This window comes from Dromiciops gliroides, chromosome 1 (assembly GCF_019393635.1).
Source record: "Dromiciops gliroides isolate mDroGli1 chromosome 1, mDroGli1.pri, whole genome shotgun sequence".
Lineage (NCBI taxonomy): Eukaryota > Metazoa > Chordata > Mammalia > Microbiotheria > Microbiotheriidae > Dromiciops > Dromiciops gliroides.
The window spans coordinates 609,047,785-609,069,480 of record NC_057861.1 but is presented as its reverse complement, the minus strand read 5'-3'; the positions used below and the strand labels follow the sequence as shown (position 1 = coordinate 609,069,480).

General features: G+C 37.0%; 1 long non-coding RNA gene across 1 annotated transcript in view; it reads left to right on the top strand.

The window, feature by feature from the left end:
* The first annotated feature begins 626 nt into the window (after positions 1-626).
* LOC122738193 overlaps positions 627-21,696 on the top strand; it is a 99,601-nt gene continuing 78,531 nt past the window's right edge. The window contains exon 1 of the long non-coding RNA XR_006354632.1: positions 627-726. This is a non-coding gene — a long non-coding RNA (uncharacterized LOC122738193). The remainder of the gene's footprint in view (positions 727-21,696) is intronic.

Below are 21,696 nucleotides of genomic sequence, written 5' to 3'. Positions count from 1 at the left end.
ACCTATTATTTCTGCTTCTATCATTTTCCATAATACACAGCAGATTTGGCTAATTTTTAACATTTGTGTTGACTTTCTAGAAATCGAACACTCTTGCTTCATGCTTCAACCACTCTCTCCATTTTCTAAGAGCCCTTCCTTCCCTCATCACCTAAAGCTTGCCAGTGATGGAGCAGGATTAGTAATCATTCTCCTGACATTTCAAGGTTCCTTTTTACCAGAATGAAATGTTCATGACATATCCAGGTTGAAAAACGAAAGCACTTTATGATCTGTTGTGAGTCCTACTTATTCACATTTCACCATCCAGAGCTGTTACTTGTTTTTAATCAGAAGGAAAATGCAAAGGCTTGTATAATATGAGAAGAGGAAGTAGGGGCTGGAGACCAGGTGAGGTCATTTAATTAAAAGGTGTAAGACAAATAGACCATCGGATTTAGCTAGTCCTTTTAGAAAAGCCTGCTTGGCAGACCTGAGTGATAAGCTAAATTAACACATGTGAATATTGAGGGGGAGGGAACAGGGGAGTAGGGACTGGGGGAAGAAGGAATCCTTTTCAGCCTGAAGCTTTATATGCTTTGGTTTTCTTTTTCAGGTTCAGGGTTAGAAGATAAGCAAAAAAAAAAAAAAAAAAAAAAAATCAGACGCAGAAATGCATGATTGAAGAATACATTCAGAAGGACATTTTGCCTTTTCTTTCTTCTTCATCTAATGGAGGGCAGCATTGTAAGTCATTTGTCAGCCTTTTCCTCTAGTTATTGAATCCTGGACTGTTGCTTGAGAGAAGCTTACAGTGGATAATTTCAATGGTGTATATATCATGGGGAATGGAGTCTGTGTGTGTGTGTGTGTGTGTGTGTGTGTGTGTGTGTGTGTGTGTGTGTATGGGGATATTCTGGAAAAAGTCTGACAACCTTCTTGGTTCATGAGGATTTTATAAGGATTTAACCAAGTGTCCTGTGATATTATTATCGTTGTTGTTATTATAAATGATCCTTTTTGGGGACATTCTAGGCTGCTATACAGTGCTGTAAAGACCTTTTTCTTTCAGAAAAGATATTCCTAATATTCCCAATGTCTATAAATTGTCCACAGTCCTGTTCTTTAAAGATGTTCTCTTTAGAATGTCAGAAGACAAGAACGGTAGCACTAAAGAAACATGGTTATTAAGTATAATCTGACCAAGAGTCAAGGAGCAAATGTTACTTTGAGGGGAATTTTTCGGGGGTCATCCTGCTTATCTATGAAGTGTATACATTTTCACAGCTTATCATAACAGGATAGTAGAAGGGAAAAATACTAAAAGGCTGGAGTTAATTTATCTCCTTTGGGAAGAACAATTGGCCCTGGGAGTAGTTTATTCCATTTTGCTCACTTTTGGATGTAACCCAGCACTACTATTGTTTAGCATTGAGATAGTACTTTATATCTGAAGGGTTATTTCACAATCACTTTGCTAGTTATTAGACTTTAGAATATGACCATGCAAAGTATAGGCCATTAAAACACAAGAAGCACACTTCCTGGAACTGTATTCTTTAAGCCCATCAAAACAAGGTAATGGATCTGAGATTCTATGAAATGCCCTCAGTTTAAATTTCAGTTTTGAATGTGTTGCAACCTAAAATGAAACACTGATTAATGGATGAGGCTAGGAAGAACAATTAGTAAAAGAATGAATGAGGATGCAGTTCACATTTCTATCGTCAAGTATAAGAAGTGATTTACAGGAAGAGTCTATCCAATCACCATTAAAGTCATTAGTTCCCATCAGTTGGTCCAAATTTCTTGGAATTTCACCATAAGGGGTTAGGTTGATACTACATTTTTTTCTTACAAATCCTAGAAATTTTATTTAAGGTAGGAAAAGCTTTTTTTTATTTCACAAGGAAAAATAAACATATATGTATACATGTATGTAGGTGCTAAATAGATAGATAGATAAATATATTTAGTTTTCTGTTTACCCTTTTTTCTGCAACATAGGCCACCAAGTCAAACCCTGAAAATAAATGCTAACTGGAGAACATATATAAATATACTTGCAAATAATTACGTATGTAAATAATTGTGAAGACCTAGGCTCGAGTCATGCCTCTGACATACAAATATACATGTGTATACACACACACATTTATGTCTGCAAGATTCTGATTTTAGACTCAGCCTTACCCCTTATATGTCTGTATAATACATACATATATACATTCACACATAGATTTCTATAGCTTTATACATAGTGACTTGTCCAGGGTCTTACACTTAGTATGTACCAGAAGTTTGACCTAAAACAAGAACATAGTAAAGAGAACCTCAGGTTCTGAGTAGGCAGATAGATGGATACATGGATACATGGATAGATGGATAGATAGATGGACAGATGCTAAGGGATGGATAAATTGATGCGTAGATAGGTGGATAAAATCATTTATTAAACACTCTGGTTCAGGCACTGTGCTGGTAATATAAATACAAGCAAAAAAGAAAGACAACCTCTGCTTTAGTCCTCAAGGGGAAAGACATCATATCAAAAGGAACTGAAGGGGCGGCTAGGTGGCACAGTGGATAAAGCATGGGCCCTGAATTCAGGAGGACCTAAGTTCAAATCCAGCATCAGACAGTTGATACTTACTAGCTGTGTGACCCTGGGCAAGTCACTTAACTCTCATTGCTCTGAAAAACAAACAAAAACAAACCCACAAAATGAAAGGAAGTGAAAAGAAGTGATATGTTGAGGAGGAGGAGTTGCATGGGTATCATTGTAATCATAATTATTAGACTGTAGGGTAGCACTGTTTTTTGCCTCTTTTTGTATCCCCAGCACTTAGCGCAATCCCCGGTACAAAATAGATCCTTAGCAAATGTTCATTGATAGATAAAATAGCAGCTAGGATTTGGGTAGAAAAATATTCTAAGTACTGAAATATCCCTGAGGCTCTGTTGACTGTGTTCTCATGAAAACACACACATCAATCAAGAAGATCTGTGTTCAAGTCTAATTTCTGATATATACTGATTGCACACTGGTAAATCAGTATATACAGAAATCAGTCTATACACGTGTGTATCTTTGACTGGACCGAGTTTGTGATTTCATTAGTCTAAGTAATTCTCCTATTAATGCAGGTTAGCACCTGCTCTGCAACTTTTATAGATTTGTGTAAGACACTAGAAGATTAAGGAACTTGTTGAGGGTCAAATAGTCAGGAGGCAACAGAGGAAAAATTTAAACCCAGGTCTTCTTTATTATCAATGTGTCTATTTCAGAGAGATTTTATTTCAGTGTTGTGACCTGGTGACCTAAATTCAAGTACAGCTTATATTGGGACCAATATAATATATTCTATTTGTAGGTAAGAAAGAATAACTCCTAAATCAGAGCTATGTTTATAGTTCTATTGTGAAATATAAAATTTTACTAGTTTAAATGTGTAAACACACACATACATACACAGTGTATTTTAAAATTTTAGTGCAATTTTAATCTTTAATAGATTAAGATTTTTGGAATGTCCTGTAGATACACTGTTGTTGTTGTTCAGTCATGTCCAACTCTTTAAGACCCCAGGTTTGTGTGTTTTGTTGTTTGTTTGTCTGTTTGTTTATTTTGGCAAAGATATTGGAGTGGTTTGCCACTTTCTTCTCCAGTGCATTGTGGAAATTTATTTTGATCTGGGGACCCTACCTTTGGGCTGAGATTAGAAAGCCTTGGGCTCACAAGGTTTTTTCTGGGTGAGGGGCTGGTGCCCCTCCCCCTCTGCTTCAGCTGAGCCAAAAAGCCCCATGGGCTGAGACTACAGGTCAGACAGCTGGGCGGAAAAAAAACCCAGCTCCCTCCGCCCTGGGCAGATTTATCTGAGAGATCCCGGTCTCGTCCAAGCCAGCCGCTGGCATAGCCCATGCAGAGGTTCCTGGGCACACAACAGGGTGTGGTACGCAGGCGACTCTTGAGCGTCCCCTCCAGCCGCAGCCCTAGAGCGGCTGGTGGATTAGCTTGGTGTGTGTGGGGGCACAGGAAGCCCTGAGGTTTGAGTGGAGAGAAGGAAGATATATAAACTGGAGAGTTAGACAGTGAGGGGGACTGACAAGATTAAGGAGGAAGGGAGAGGCCGGAAAGTTAAGAGGTTGGAGAGGAACAGACAGAAAGGGGAGCCAGAGGACAAGGAGTCAGCGGAGAGCACAGAAGCGGTCAGCACAGGGTACAGGTTGGAGAAAGCGAAGATTAAGGGAACAAAGAAGGACACAGGAGATTAAGAGGGTGGGGGAAGGAGAAAAAGCTAAGAGCAAGAAGGGCTGGAAGGCGGGAAGATTAAGAGAACAGAAGGATGCCAGAGGATAGAGAAAGCGAGAGGAGACTAGAGACACTGAGAGGTCAGTGAGAAAGGGACTCTAGAGACTCCAGGGGGTTGGCAACAGAGGTGAGAACACTAAGGGGCTATTCAGTGAGGGCGGTCAGCACAGAGGCACGGGATGGTACAAAGAGGTTGGTGAAGGAGAAAGTTGGAGCACAGGGTACAGGTTGGAGAAAGCAAGGAAGCTGGGGGGATGCTGGAGCACTTGGAGAACCCTAGAAGAAGGTCCATTGGTATACAGGAGAAGGCTAAAAAAGTTCCAAGTGTAGCAGGTGGAAAGAGACGCGCCAGAACACAGTCAGGTTGTACATTTTATTTCCCTGTATTCTTAATTTTAAATTGTTTCTCATAAATAAACTCTGCTTTGATTATTTAGTTAAGAGGCTTCTTAATCTTTTCCTTATCAATTTTGGGAGTGGAGCAGTGTGGTGGAACTTTATAAAGGGCCCATATTAAATTAATAGCAGTCAGGTAGCCAGCCCATCAAAAGTCCCCAGATTAGTCCTGCAATCAGATTAGTCCCCCCAAATTAGGCCAGTAAGTCAAAATATTCTTACAGCATTAAGACAAACAGAAGTTAAGTGACTTGTCCAAAGTCACACAGCTAGTAAGTATCTGAATCAGATTTGAACTCATGTCTTTCTGATTCCAGCACCAGCATTATAACCACTGAGCCACTTCCTATATATACACACATACACACACATATATACATAATACATACATACATATTTAATCACCATCAGGAGTTGGGGCATGAGAACTCCCTTCACATCCCATTTCTTACTTAGTAGTTAAATTCTAGAAAATTGCCCGAGGCACACATAGATTAAGTGATTTTCCTAGACTCATACAAGTAGTAAATATCAGAAGTAGGATTTGGATCAGTTCTTTCCTTATTTCATGCTTCCGAAGCCAGCACTCTAACCCCAAATTTGACACTGCCTCCTTTCCTTGCCCCACAATTATATACACTGAAAAATAACACCAATAGTACTTATATGGAGGATAAGGGAGGTATTGTCTAAATTTATAGTAATTCAGTATATATTATTTCATAACTTCATTGTATACTGTGAGGTTTTTTTAAGTGTGTGGCATCATGTTTTATAAATGAGGAAACTAAAACACTGAAATCTTAAATGATTTGCTTAACGTAATTCAGTAAGACACTGATAGGAAGAAAAGAACTATTTTTCCTCACTACTAGAATGTAAGCTCCTTGAGGGAAGGGTCTGTTTCCATTTTTAACATTATAACAATTCCAGAACCTGCCATAGATACAAAATGGGTATTTATTAAGTTTTTTGAATTAATTTTTTAAAATATTCTAACATATGTCTCTTTATACAGTTTGAGAGGAAATCCTCCTTTTTTAGAATACAATGCATATAATGGTATGCTGAAAAGTTTTCGTTCCTCACCTTCTGTTCTGATCATCTAAGTCAAAATGTTTCAAAACTTATGTGTTAGTGTATACTTTTTAACTATTTCTGTTGATATCTACTGGAAATATTTATCAGTTCATCAGTTTATCAGTTCATCCATCCACCCATTTTTTTTCAACAAACATTTTTTTTTTTTTTTGTGGGGCAATGGGGGTTAAGTGACTTGCCCACAGTCACACAGCTAGCAAGTGTCAAGTGTCTGAGGCCGGATTTAAACTCAGGTACTCCTGAATCCAGGGCCGGTGCTTTATCCACTGCGCCACCTAGCCGCCCCCTTCAACAAACATTTCTTAAACCACCACTTTAATACAAGGCATTATGTGAAATGCTAAGCTACAAAGATATAGAGAAGGCATTCGTCTTAAGATGTTCACAATGCAATAGGAAGAAGGAGAAGTATGCAAGTAACTATGGTACAAGGGAGAGTGAAATAAGATCAGTCAAAGAAAATGATTTTCACTTGGTTGGGGGAATATAGTTAGGGCAGGTTTCATGGAAGTACTTTCTGAATTGGTGTTTGAAGGGAGGAAAGGACATCAATCACAGGAATTAGGGGAAGTTCATTTTAGTCATAAGGCTTGAAGACAGGACAGGGTAGGATTAAAACATATTATGGAGATTGGTATAGTCTGGTTGCTAGGTGGGTTAGTGGTCAGAGTTCTGGGCCTGGAGTCAGGAAGCCTCCTCTTCCTTAGTTAAAATCTGACTTCAAACGCTTACTAGCTGTGAGACTTTGGGCAAATCACTTAATTCTGTTTGCTTCAGTTTCCTCATCTGTAAAATGGGCAGGAGAGGGAAATGGCAAACCACTCCATTATCTTTGCCAAGAAAATCCTCAAAGGGGTCACAAAGAGTTGGAAATGACTAAAAAACAATTAAACAAAAACATTTGCCAGGAAAAGGTTAATATTTCTTTTTTTAAAAAAATAGCATTTTATTTTTCTAATTACATGTAAAATAATTTTCCACATTCATTTTTTTAAAAAAATTGAATTCCAAATTTTCTTCCTCCCTCCTTCCCCTTCCTCCTCCATAAACCAGTAAGTAATTATATATATATATATATATATATACACACACACATACATGTATATATATATACACATACATGTATATATATATATATATAAAATCATGTAAAACATATTTCCATATTAGTCTTTGTAAAAGAAGAAACATACCCAAAGTGGGGGAAAACTATGAAAAAAATAAAGATAATGAAAATAGGACACTTCAATCTGCATTCAGACTCCATCAGTTCTAAATCTGGAGATGGATAGCATTTTCCATCATTGAGTGCTTTGGAATTGTCTTGGATCATTGTATTGCTAAGAACTAAGTCATTCATAGTTCATCATAGCAAAATGTTGCTGTTACTATGCTCACTTCATTTAGCATCAGTTCATGGAAGTCTTTACATGTTTTTCTTAAATCCACCTGTTTGTCATTTCTTATAGCACAACAGTATTCTAATACAATCATACATCTCAACTTGTTCAGCCATTCCCCAATTGATGGGCATCCCTCAATTTTAAGAGCTGCTATAAATATTTTTTTAAAAATCATCTCTTTGGAATACAGACCTAGTAGTAGTACTGCTGGATTAAAGGGTATGTACAGTTTAATAGCCTTTGAGCATAGTTCCAAATTGTTCTCAAGAATGGTTGGATCAGTTCACAACTCCACCAATAGTGCATTGGTGTTCCAGTTTTCCCTCATCCTCTCGAACATTTATCATTTTCTTTTTCTGTCATAATAGTTATCTGATAGGTGTGAGGTGGTACTTTAGAATTGTTTTGATTTGCATTTCTCTAATCAATAATAATTTAAATCATTTTTATATGACTGATTCCTTTCTCTGAAAGTTCTTGAAGACTAATTAAATCATGAATTGTATTGCTAAATTTGTTCAAACAGCAGTGCAAACTGCTAGTTCCTTCTTTGCTACAATCCTCTTGACTGCTGTGAAGAGCTAATCAACCCTTCTCTACAGTGGAAACCAGTAGTTTGCTTTTCTTTTTACTCAGTGTTCCCTTTTGAACTTTGTTCCATTTTTTTATTGATCATTTGTCCATGTCAAGGGAATTTAAAATTCCAATCTTGCTCTTCCAATTTTGTTTCCTTTGCACATTTAATGACCTAATATCCTCTTTCAACATTGAAGTTCACAAAAAATTTAGGAAATCAGACACCTGAGGCATCAATGACATAAACTGGGAAGTTTGGTGTAAGAGATAGTTCTGGGTCTCTTACTCAGGCACAAGGTATTATCTTGCTGAGAGCTTCAATTCTCCAGAAAATCACTACTTTTCTGAGTTAACTCAGGGGATTTTTCTTGCTACAACTAAACACAACCTCCAGCTCAATGCAGCTCAATCATGCAAAAATACTTATTCTGCCTATATTGTCATGACTTTGATACCACCACCTCACTTTCTAGGTACTCCCTATATTGATGCCAGATTTGATATGGACACCCAATTGGGTTTATCCCTACTGCAGGCCAGAACTCTCAAACTCAAACTTTGACTTCATCCTCCTCAGTAGCTGGAATTATAAATATTACCTCACCTAGCTCCTCTACCTGTTACATAAGTACCATTGTGATGAAAATGATGATGACATCATATAAATGATTATACACATTTCATAATTAAATAATAATACAACTACATTTACATGATTCTATTTCATTGTTATTGTGCTAATCACTTATATAGTCCTTTAAGGTTTACAAAGTGCTTTACATATATTTATTTATTTATTTGATCCTCATAGGAACCCTATGTGGTAGATGCTATTTGTAACCCTATATTAGAGATTAAGAAGTTGAGAGTTTGTATGGCATGTATATATGAGAAGTACCATAGTGTAGTGGAAAGAGAACCAGCCCCAGAATCAGGAAGACCTATATTCAACCACTACCTCAGATATCTTGGCCAAACTACTTTTTTCCCTTTATCAGTGAGAAACCACTGAAATTTATTGGGAGAAACAAAATGTTAAAAATCTCAAGGAAAGTAAGGGAGAAATAGCAATGAATGGGAATAGCACTTTTAGATCTCAAATTATAATATCATCATCAAAATGATAGTATTTTGTGCTGGTTAAAAATAGAAAGGAAAATCAATGGAACAGACTAGACAAGCAAGTTTTCAGAAACAATCAAACTCAATAACCAAGTATGCAATAAGCATAACAGCATACATTATTTTGCAATGACTCCCTCATCTAATGAGAACTACTGTGGAAACTGGAAAGACATTTAATAAAAAATAGTTTTAGATCAATGTTTTAAACCATTGTGGCTACCACAATAAGCTAAAAATGAATATGCAACACAAATATTAAATTTTCATACCATAAAAAATTAAGAAAAGCAGATTAGGTATCTTCTATAGCTATGGCTGGGGGAAAAGTTCTTAGCTAAATGAAGGATGGAATGATAACAAAAAATAAAAATAAATAATATGAATTTTATTAAATTGAAAAGATTTAGCACTAGCAAAATCAATGCAGCTAGGATATTAATATCTGTAAACTGGGAAAATGTTAATTGTGTGTGGGGGGGATTTTAACATAAAATATCTCTTATATGACTTTTATGTCCAAAATTTTAAAGGACTTTTACAATAACGTAAGAGAAATCACTAAAGTTGTTGTTGTTGTTGGGGCTATTTTTTTAGCAGAGTATATGTTTTGTAGGGGGAAGGGATGGATCAAATGTGAGGGTCATGTGATAAAGGCTGTATTTAATTAGATTGGATTCTATAAGAGGAATTAGAAAGGGAGTAAAAACTGATAAAGTGAAAAAAATATTTCCATAACCAAGGGGAAAGATAATGAAGGTGTAAACTAGGGTACAGCAGTGAAAAGGGAGAAAATTGGACAAATGGCAAATGTTCCAAAAGTAGAAATGTGGGAATTTAGTAACTGATTGAATATGAAAGGTAAAGAAAAGATGTAGCAGTTAAAGATGGCTTCAGAGATTTAACTATGGATCAATAGAAGGATAAGAATGCTATTAACAGAAACAGGGAAATAAAAAGTAGGGGAAGGCTTTGGGGAAAAAATAAATTTGCTTTTGTACATATTGTTTTAAAGGGAAAAGTCCACCAGTTGGGGAGGTCTGGTGCATAATTTGAAATATAGGTCTGTACCTTAGAAGAAAAGTCAAGGCTGAGATACAGATTTGAAAGTCAGCCTCATAAAAGTGATAGTGGAAGTCTGAAAGTGGATGATATCACCAAGAATTGGGTCTCACCTATCCTAAAACAGCTTTCTCTTTACTGCATTATTCCACAGCTCACATCTCCCCTTTCCTGCCAAAATTCTAGAAAGAGTAGTCTATGCATAACAGCTCCACTTCATTACCACCTACTCATCTATCAGTCTCTTGCAATCAGACTTCCATGCCCACAATCTTGGGGAAATTTCACTCTAAAAAGGCACTAGTGATGTCCTAATAATCAAATCCAATGACATCACCTCAGACTTCTACCTATTTGATTTCACTGAAAAATTTGTCACTGTGGAATACCTCCATTTTCTTTTCTTTTCTTTTCTTTTTTTTTTTTTGGTGAGGCAATTGGTGTTAAGTGACTTGCCCAGGGTCACAGAGCTAGTAAGTGTTAAGTGTCTGAGGCCAGATTTGAACTCAGGTCCTCCTGAATCCAGGGCCAGTGCTCTATCCACTGCACCACCTAGCTGCCCCTAAATTTTTGTGGGGCAATGAGGGTTAAGTGATTTGCCCAATGTCACACAGCTAGTGTCAAGTGTCTGAGGCTGGATTTGAACTCAGTTCCTCCTGAATCCAAGGCCAGGGCTTTATCCACTGTGCCACCTAGCTGACCTCCATTTTCTTCATAATCTATCTTCTATTTGGTTCTATGGCAGTGTACTCTCCTGGTTCACCTTGTACCTTTGATTCTATTTGTTAATGTTCTTTATTTTCCTTGTCCCATCCCCTAACCAAGGGCACCTCAAAAGATTCTATACTCAGTTCCCTTTTCACCCTACATATGACTTAGCAATATCCCCTTCTGAGGCTTCAAATATGACCACTATGCAGATGTCTCCCAAATTTGTATCTACTATACTAAATTTTCCTCTGAGCTCCAGTTCTATATTTCCAACTATCTGCTAAATAATTCCTAATGGATATACTATTGTCACCTCAGAGTCAACATATTCATAGCTGAAATCAATTTCCCTCCCAACCTCCGTGAAACCTTTCCCTTTTCCTATATTTTCTGTTTTATTTCCAATGGTGCCATCATCCCTTCAGTCATCATAATTTAAAAACCTTGAAGTAACTTTAGACTCTCCTTTCTACCTCCTTGATGTCTAATTCATTGATAAGAGGTATTCAAAAAGGACAGTATGACATTCTGGAGCACTAGATTTGGAATCAGATGGCCTAGATCTTTGCTATTTACTCAATATCCACATCACATATCCAATCAAATATGCATTCTTCCAATTTTTACTTGTATAACATCTCCAACTCCTCTCCATCCAAACAGCCACTACTTAAAAGAAGACCTTATTCACCACCTAATTATTAGAATTGCCTCCCACTTGTTTCCTGTGCCTCAAGTCTCTCCCCACTCCTGTCCATCCTTCACACATTGAATAGAATTGAATCAGGCACATATATGCCTAGTGAGCTATAAACTGCCACAGAGACCTAGTTTGAATGAAAGGAGTGAGTATTATCCCATTGTGTAGCTGAACTCTTAACCTCTTTCTTCTACTTCAAACAAATTTTTTTTTTATAATTCAGGTTAGGGTACAAGATCTCAACTCTACTTGCCAAAATTTTGGATTTTGAATTTTTAATGCACTTTTGAAACCAGCCCAATTACATTATTCCTATTTGTCATACTGCTGAAACTTCTGGGTAACCAGACCCCCAGATGACCTTCCTTGAGTAACTAAATTTTCCAATCTATGGAACATTTGGGGACTAAGAGGAATGGTGAGCATGTGAGCACAAATTTATATGGCCCATTGGTCCACCATATCTAGGCAGCACCAGCTATCTTTTTTTCCCCCTGCTGCTATGCTATGCCCCTTTCACCTCACCACTTTCTACTCATTTCTGAAGATAGTCCCTGCTCTCAAAGATGTTAAAATTTAATAGAGGGGAATAATACACAGAGGAGTAATGACCAATGAGGGCTATTTTGTTCTGAAAAGTCACAGAATGATGAATAGAAACATAAGGGAATTTCTCAACACAATCTTTCCAGGATCTCCGGTAATGTTGGCATGATTACAATTTCAGGAGGAACTATGCTTATTGTAAGACTGTCATAAGATGTTTCCTTTTTGGGGGACAGAGCCAAGAAGGCGGAGGAAAGACATTAAATGCACAGGGCTCCTGATACAATCGCCCCCAAAATAGCAATAAAATAACCCTCGGGGCAGAAAAACACAAAAAAATACTGGCTGAGAGTTTTCTCCAGCTATAGATAGATTTCAGGGGGCCATGCTGGGTCATGAATAAAGCCTAACCCTGTAGTCAGGCCAACATACCAGATGCCCACCAGAGGAATTTGCCCCAGTGACTTGGAATCAGCTGCAGTACAGGTGTCTTCTGGAACCGAGCACGCGCACGCGTACACAGTTGGACTGGCCAGCTGGCCTGGGGTGTAATTGCAGGGGTACCAGTGGACTGGGGGGGAGGATTCCACTGTCCCACCCCAGCGGGCAACCAGTAAGAAATCCTGAGCGGCTGAAGGCCCAGGTGGGGGAGGGGAGCAGGGGAGCAGTCTCATTGGAAGCTGAGAAGCACACCACTGAAAGCTTTGCTGGTTGGTTTCTTAGTAAATAGGCCCAAGGTTATCTCCAGACCTGAGAACAGGCCAGGTGAGATTAAAACATGCCCCACCTCAACCCGAAACACCTGGGACCCTCTGAAGCTGAGAACAGGAGTGGAGCCAAGAAGCAACCCCCCCCACCCCCTGCAGTGGAGAGTTTAAAATCAAATGAAAACAAGGCCAGGCAGGCTGAGAAGAAGCCTAACCATCCCCTGGATCACGCTGTAGCTTGAACAGTGTGTCCTGGAAGCAGAGCCACACTTTAAGAAGGAGTTAAAAGCCAAGAAATAGTAAGCCAGGATGAGTAGGCAGAGAAAGCAGAAGACCATCGAAAACTTCTTTGGGGGTAAGGTAGACCACAATACAACCTCAGAAGAAGAAGATAATAACAGGGTCAAAGCTCCAACATCCAAAGCTTCCAAGAAAAATATGAACTGGTCTCAGACCATGGAAGTACTCAAAAGGGACTTTGAAGAGAAAGTAGGAGAAATAGAAAGAAGATGTAGAGAAAAGGAGGAAAAAATGGAAAGGGAAACGAGAGCGATGCAGGAGAGTCATGAGAAAAAAGTCAACAGTTTGAAAAGCCAAATGGAAAAGGAGATTAAAAAACTGTCTGATGAAAATAACTGCCTAAGAATTAGGATTGAACAAATGGAAGCTAGTGACCTTATGAGAAACCAAGACACAGTAAAGAAAATCCAATTGAATGAAAAAATAGAGGGCAATGTGAAATATCTCCTTGGAAAAACAGCGGATCTAGAAAATAAATCTAGGAGAGATAATTTGAAAATCATTGACCTGAAAACCATGACCAAAACAAAAGCTTAGACACCATCCTCCAAGAGATTGTGAGGGAAAATTGCCCTGATATTCTAGAAGCAGAAGCTAAAATAGAAATTGAAAGAATCCACCGATCACCTCCTGAAAGAGATCCCAAAAGGAAAACTTCCAGGAATATTATAGCCAAATTCCAGAATTCCCAGGTCAAGGAGAAAATACTGCAAGAACCTAGAAAAAAGGAATTCAAATACCATGGAATTCCAATAAGGATAAAGCAGGATCTAGCAGCCTCTACATTAAAGGACTGAAGGACATGGAATATGATATTTCAGAGGGCAAAGGAACTGGGACTTCAGCCAAAAATCACGTACTCAGCAAAACTGAGTATAATCTTTCAGAGGCAAAAATGGGATTTCAATGAGAAAGAGGTCTTTCAAGCATTTGTGATGAAAAGACCTGAGCTGAATAGAAAATTTTACTTTCAAATACAAGACCCTGGAGAAGCATAAAAAGCTAAACAGGAAAAAGACTTCATGAGGGATATTAAAAGATCAAATTGTTAACATTCCTATATGGGAAGATAATACTTTGAAATCATAGGAACTATCTCAGTAAGCAATTCACAGAAGACAGGGCTGAACTTAATATGAAGGGATGATATCTGTAAAGCATTTATATTTTGTTCTTTGTAGGGCAGACAGAGTAGGGTATCTTATGTCTGGGGCTGGATTTGGGCTTGAGGCCTCTTGGGTCCAGGGCTAGTGCTTTGTCTACTGTGCCACCTAAATAATCCATGATGACATAATTAAAATAGGGTTGAGGTGTAGAAGGAATAAACTGGGGGAGGGAGAAGGGGAGAGATGGTCTGTGGAGAGGTAGTTCACATGAAGGAAACAAGAAAAAAGCTTATGGAGGAGAGTAGAAGAGGGGAGTGAATGAACCTTAATATCATCAGAATTGGCTCAAAGAAGGACTAATATACCTACTCAAGTAGGTATAGTAATATATTTTTGCCCTGAGGGGAGGGGGAAGGGAGAAAAGGGGAAGGAGAAAGAGGGGAAGGAGGAAAAGGCAGATTGGGAGAGAGAGCAGTAAAAACCAAAACACTTTCAAGGAAGATGAAGATGTTCTACATTACTGCACCAGTATGACATATTGAATTGCTTGATCTCATAGGGAGGGCTAAGGAGAGAGGGAGGAAGAAAAATTTAGAACAAAGAATTAACTCAGGGACCCTGATCTCATTGGAGTGGGCTCATGGAGGGGATAACTTTCATACCCAGTTGGGAGGAGCAATCTATTTAACCCTGCAGGAAAATAAGAGGGGAAGAAGATAAGGAAGCATGAAAAAAGGGAGTGCATAGTGAGGGAGAGGATAGTCAGAAGTAAAACACTTCTGAGGAGGAATAGATAAAAAGAAGAGAAAGTAAATGTCATGGGAAGTTAGTGGGATGGAGGGAAATAGTTATGATGATTGATTATAATGGCAACAAATATGGTACCTGCTTTGCTGGGCTTTTATGAAGAAAATTCTCTGTCAAGTTTAAGGTACTATATACAGGTTATGATGAACAGGATACTATCAGAAAAACCTGGAAAGACCTAAATGAACTGAAGCAGAGTGAAATGTACTGTATACAAAATAACAGCAATAGTGGGGGATGATCTGCATGTGGTTATTTTCAGCAAGGCAATGATCCAATATAACCCTGAAGGACTTATGAAGATTGCAGCCCATCTGCAGAGAAAGAACTGATAGTATCTAAAAACAGATGGAAACACGTTAAAATTTTTTTTTCTTTTCTTCTTTGACAATTTCTTAATCTGAAGTTTTGGGTTTTTTTGACTGTTTACTCTCACAACTAGCTAATATGGGAATTTTTCCATGACTACTCATGTATAACTTATTTTGAATTGCTTGAGTCCTTGTGGGTGGGCAGTGCGAATGGAGGGGGGGGGGTGAAGAGAATTTGGAACACAAAGTTTTTTAAAAATTGATGTTAAAATTTTGTTTTTACATATATTTTGGAAAATAAAATTCTATAAAAAGAAGGAAATAAAAAAATTTTAAAAATGTGTTTCTTTTTCATTCATTCACTATTGTTTTTTTGGGTGGCAAAATGAGGGTTAAGTGACTTGCCCAAGGTCACATAGCTGGTATCAAGTGTATGAGGCCAGAATTGAACTCAGGTCCTCCTGAATCCTGAGCCAGTGCTTTATCCACTGCACAACCTAGATGACCCCTCATTCATTATTTTTAATTTTAAATAGGTAAGGTAATCTGGCCATGATATTTGCTGATTTATTTCAAGGGAGTCTTAGGCATCATATGACATCTAACACATAGTTTGTCTGACTTTCTCCACTGGATTGAATGAATTTAGTTATGTATATAATATATGTACATATGTGATTATTATTTATGTTATATATGATAACAAAGGCACAATGTAAGATTCTGTTGCCCCTTGAAACTGGGGTTATGCCAAAGTGATTAAATCCTAAGGACTGAGCTATATGGGTTCCTGACACTGTGCTAGGGATTCAATTTTAAAGACTGAAACAATCCCTACTTTCTAGAAGCCTACATTTTAATATGAACACTAAACATATGTCCATATCTGACTACAGACTCCAACTACTCCCAATTTGAGTTCTGGAATTGGGGAGAGAGCATAAAAGAACAGAATAAAGCAAGGAAGAGGAAGAGAAAAATGGAAGACCTTGCTGTGACTTAGAAGGAGTATATACTTAGAGAGTACAGATGTGTGATGACAATGATGGGATGAGATTAAAAAAAAAGTTGAGTGAAAAAGATTTCACTGGGAGAAGGGGGAAGGCACATATAGAATAGGGCAAATTATCTCACATAAAAGAGGCATGAAAGACCTTTTACAGTGGAGGTGAAGCTGGGGGTGGTTCCAGGCAATGCTTGAACCTTACTTTCCTCTGAATCAGCTCAGAAATGGAATAACATACACATTTAGTTGAATATAGAAATACTGTTTGTACATGTAATTGGGGGGAATAAAATATTATTTAATAAAAAGAAAGGAAAGAGAAAGAAATTTGAAATTGCCTAAAGATAAGCAGAACTCTGTCATCTTAGAATTTTCCTCCATTAAAGCTGGAAGGAACCCCACAAATCATCTTGTCCAACTCCTCATTTTACAGATGAAGAAACTGAGGCCCAAGAGAGTTAAGTGTTAAGTACCCAAGGTCACATAGCTAGTAAGTGCCAGAGGCACAATCCGAACTCAGATCCTATGATGTCAGAGCCAGTGTTCTTTCTACTGGACCATGCTGTTCCCCTATCCTCCTTTTCCTCCTTTCCTGTTTAAAATTTTATCCTGGGTTAATGTAGCTACCTAGACTAACAATTTCTTGGCATATAAAAGTAGAGGACCAAGGCATTTTGAGTGTGTTTGATGGTCTTTATGTTTGTACCTTATCTTCCCTCTTAGACTCAGATGCTAAATTTATTAGAAACTAAAGAGTTACATGCAAAAATGTGTCAGAGTCTAGAATTAGGGCCCTAATTGAAATGCAGGTGATTTCAGAATGTAAATTGAATTGAGCATAAGGATGGGAGGTTTTCTGTTGACACAATATTCTTTCTAAGTTTTCTTTGGGATCCACTTCCTATTTTACTCTGCAAGTGCGCAACAGCTTCAGAGATAGGAATTCCATTATTTCTATATTGTTCCTAATACATTTTTCAGCAGCAAAAATGTCTTTGTGCCACTAAACAACAGCTACTTGCAAGTGAAAAGGGAACAAAAGCTCATAAAACTGCAATAAAATATTTATTTGTCTTCAGCAATAGGATTAATTTTATCACTGTAGATTTATGACCCCAGAAATTCGTGGCTGGATATTAAATATATCAAAATAGCAGAACAAGGCACTCATATTAGGAACTGTGTTGTGAAACTTGTGATTTACTGGAGAGAACAGATTTCAGTTTTTGTTTCTTCTCTCTTTTTTTTTTTTTCAAAGGACTTAATAAAACAGCAGCAAAATTGAATTAGCCTGGCATAAAGTTTAATTGCCTGACAAAAATTTGATACTGCTATTGTGTTATTGTTTATGTATGGCATATATCAAACTTGTGGGTTCCTCTTCTCTAAACCTCCCCCCGCCACCAATCCTGAATGGTGGGGTGATAACAAGAGATGTGTTAGAAATTACTCTTCTCTGAACCATGTTTTGCTTCCTGAAATGGAAAAGTTCCCTTCACAGTGGCCTTTCCAAAAAGGGAATCCATGACTTTACAGCTCTGTAGCTTCTCCCCCAGCAGTGTCACAGTTGTAAGCCAGGCTCCTTATGAGCCCTCCAGCTTTGGAGTGCTCCAGCTCTTGTGATAATGTGTCTGCCTTAGTGATGTTCAGGGCTGTACATCTGGGAGGATTGTCTTTTTTTATGGCAGAGAGAGCTTGATGGCAGAAAGTCATAAAAGACAACAGAAAAGCTACAATTTTCAATCTTTCTAGGTTTTGATTTCCTACTACAGCTATGAATTACCATCTTCCTCCCTGCAAGAGTTTGTTTTGTGTGTTTGTTTTCTTTTGAGGGGTTTTGTGGGGTTTGGGCTTCTTTTTTTTCCATTCTGAGATCCAAGAAGTGTGGTTTTGAAAACAAAACATAACAGAGACACCTGAGTAAGAGAAAGTGAGCTGGATATCTTTCTGTGAGGAAAGGTGATAGTCACTAACCCAGGCTGGCTGCTGAGGAAAACCTGTCATAACTCAGAGAGCAAAGAACCTAGAAATAGAAACGCCAAATTCTGGTGATAGCAGAGTTTATAGCCAACATCCCTTTAGATCAGCATTTCCTAACTACTTCCCCTCCTCCTCCAACAAATTTCCTCTTCCCTCAAATTTTATCAGGCTATAAGCTTTTAGTACCTTAGGTGTATGAGCCTATTCTATAGATCAATGGATGGATGGATGGATAGAGAGAGAGATAGAAATTGATAGAGATATAAAAATAAATAGAGAGATGAGATATAGATAGTGAGAGATAGATAATGGATGAATGGAAAGATAGACAGATAGATACATAGATAGATATGGAAAGAAATTGATAGAGAATAGATAGATGAGATATAGATAGAGAGAGATGATGGATGGATGGAAAGATAGAGATAGATAGAATAGATAGATATAGGTTCATTGTGATATATGTTATATTTCATTTATGCCACTTTCAAATTCATGTATTTACATATATGAATGGATAAATAAATAAATGAATGAATGCATCTACACATATATATATATATACATTTACATAGACATGTATATAATTAGGTATGTGAACAAAATCTATATAAAATTTTAGATATAAATTGTATATAAATAGCATATAATATATACTTATAAATATAAGCAGTTATACATGTGTATGTAGATGCATATATATATGTGTGTGTATACATATATAAATATATAAATGCCTGCATTTGAAAGTGGTATACATTATATATAATATGCTATATGTGTACATATATACATATACTCACACATGCACATATAGCATACTTTATAATTTAGTATTTAGTATATAATTATATATAATGATTCATATATAATATATAATGTAATTGTATATATTTATATAATCATATATACACACATATGTGTATAAATGTATGTATATATGTACAAAGATAATGCATTTGAAAGCTATATGCACTATCTATATCTATCTTTACTATAATGCATATATTTAAAAGGGACAATACTAAGTTCTTTCTGGAGGATTATGAAGTCTCCAAATATATGAATGCATTACATATGTACATAAACATTGCATATTTATTTATTTATAAACTTGTATTTATGAGCATAGTTTTATGCATGCACACACATACATGCACATGCACATACACATATGTGTGCATACAGTATACATGTGTATAAATGCACATGTGCTTAACATATGGAGTGTAGTACAGGCACAAATTTAGGAGTGTACATGTTTATATGTGCATACACATGCATTTGTATTTATATATGTATCCACATATACAATTACAGGCACATATACATATACACATATGCACATGTGCACGTATGTTTGAATATGTCTATCTGTTGTCTGTCTGTCTTTCTATCTATCCATCTATCTATGTGTCTTAAAAGCCTACTTCTTTCATTTTCTACTTTGTCTTGACCTTTGGTGAGCAACTGCATTAAAGGTAGCAAAGGTAGTGGGATGCACAGTAAGGAATTTAAATATTTTACCCATTCATTGTAGTGTTTGGCTTGGGAAACATAAACCTAAATTAATACTGCTTCTCCCTCCATCCATCCCCTTCTCCATTTTGGGGATGCTACAATCCACAATACTAAATGGCCTCGAGGAAGGGTCTAAGCACCACTCTAAATGAGGTGATCTCAGCAACAGTAAATTGTGGTATGAAGTTAAGTAAGTGAAAATGTGTAACTCATTGGGCTGGCAAGTAGCCCATTTAGGCTAATTCAAAATTTTCCTCAGTTTCCTCACATCTTTTTTTAGACTAGATTTGTTGGTTTTCTCCTGCCACCATATCTTCTTCATCCCAATGCCTACAGAGGTCTTGGAAAGTGACTAAGCAAGCCATGTACATTGCTACATCATTGTTTTCACTACAAAATTTTACCCATTTGCTTTTCTTATTTTATTCTGGAGGCAGTGAAATTGTCATATGTCTCAAATATGCTTGGGAGACTGGTTAGATCTAAAAGGAACCAGTATTTTTCTTCTTTTAACCAAATTCAGTTTGTACTGCTGAGTAACTGGGAAAGATGCTAAAGATAACATAAGATGTAAACCTGACTCATTGACAGCCAATAATTACAATTTTGTCTTTCAATCTGACTTGGAATGACTCACTGACAGTCAATCAGGAGACTTTTGTCTGAAAAATGCTGGTCAGGGGAAAAAAAAATTGTACTTAAGATCTATAAGAGTTCATAATAGGAGTCACCATTGTTGTCATTGCTACCATTTAATTGCATTAAATCTTCTCTTTCTGCTTAGAAAATTGAAGGAGTAAGACACCTTGAGATCTCTGTGTTGATTCTCCTGGTACTACCCCTTAACATTTGCAGATTTGCCTTGTTGCCTTGTTATTTTTTCATAAACTGATGCCCTAAATGGATCAAGCACATAGGCTCACATGATAGAGCTAGAGTTGGAAGGACATCTACATGCTAGCCATACTCTAATGAGTTCCCAAGATAATATCTCAAAAGATGAAAAATTCCCCTCCACCCCTCCTTATTTGACTAGTACAGCACCCTTTCTCTGATGTCATATTCTTCCATTTAGTCTTGAACTTCTACTTAGACATTTCAACAGCCCTTGAATTCCCTGCCTCCATGCCCTTCTTTCATGCCTTGACAAATTCCAACTTATACCATTTTCCTTTAACACTATTGTGTTTGTGCTACTGAAAGCCACTAGAGATGACCCACTCTAAAATATATTGTTTAATCTTGACTGACCTGCATTGAAATTTTATTTTATTCTCCTTTTCTTCCCTCTCTTCCTTTTCCTTCCAATCCTCTTTTTCTTTTCCCTCCTCTCCTCTTATTTATCTATTTACTTATTCATTCATTCATTTATTTAATAATTATTTATTTTTCACTTGTTTATCTTTATTTATTTATTCATCCATCCATCCATTCATTTATTTATTTATAAATTCATTCATTCATCCATTCCTTTATCTATCTATCATCTATTTGTATATTTATCTACATATTTGTTTGTTTATTTTGTACCAAACATTTATTTTATTTTTTTCCAGTTACATGTAAATATAGTTTTCAACATTCATTTTCATAAGATTTAGAGTTCCAAATTTTTCTCCCCCCTCCCTTTTCTTCGCCCTCCGCAAGACAGCAACCAATCTGATATAGGTTATATATGTACAATCCACAAGCGCTCTTTTTTTTTAGTCTGTGTTCAATCAATATCAGTTCTTTCTCTGGGAGTGGATAGTATGCTTCATCATTAATCCCTTGGGATTGTCATGGATCATTGTATTGCTGAGAGTAATTAAGTCATTCCCAATTGCTCATAGAAACATACTGCTGTCACTGTGCATAATGTCCTCCCAGTTTTTCTCACTTCACTATACATCAGTTCATATAAGTCTTTCCAGGTTTCTCTGAAATCATCCTGCTTGTCATTTATTAGAGCACAATAATATTCCATTACAAGCATATGCCACAGCTTCTTCAGTCATTCCCTAATTCATGGACATTCATTTGATTTCCAATTCTTAGCCACCACAAAGAG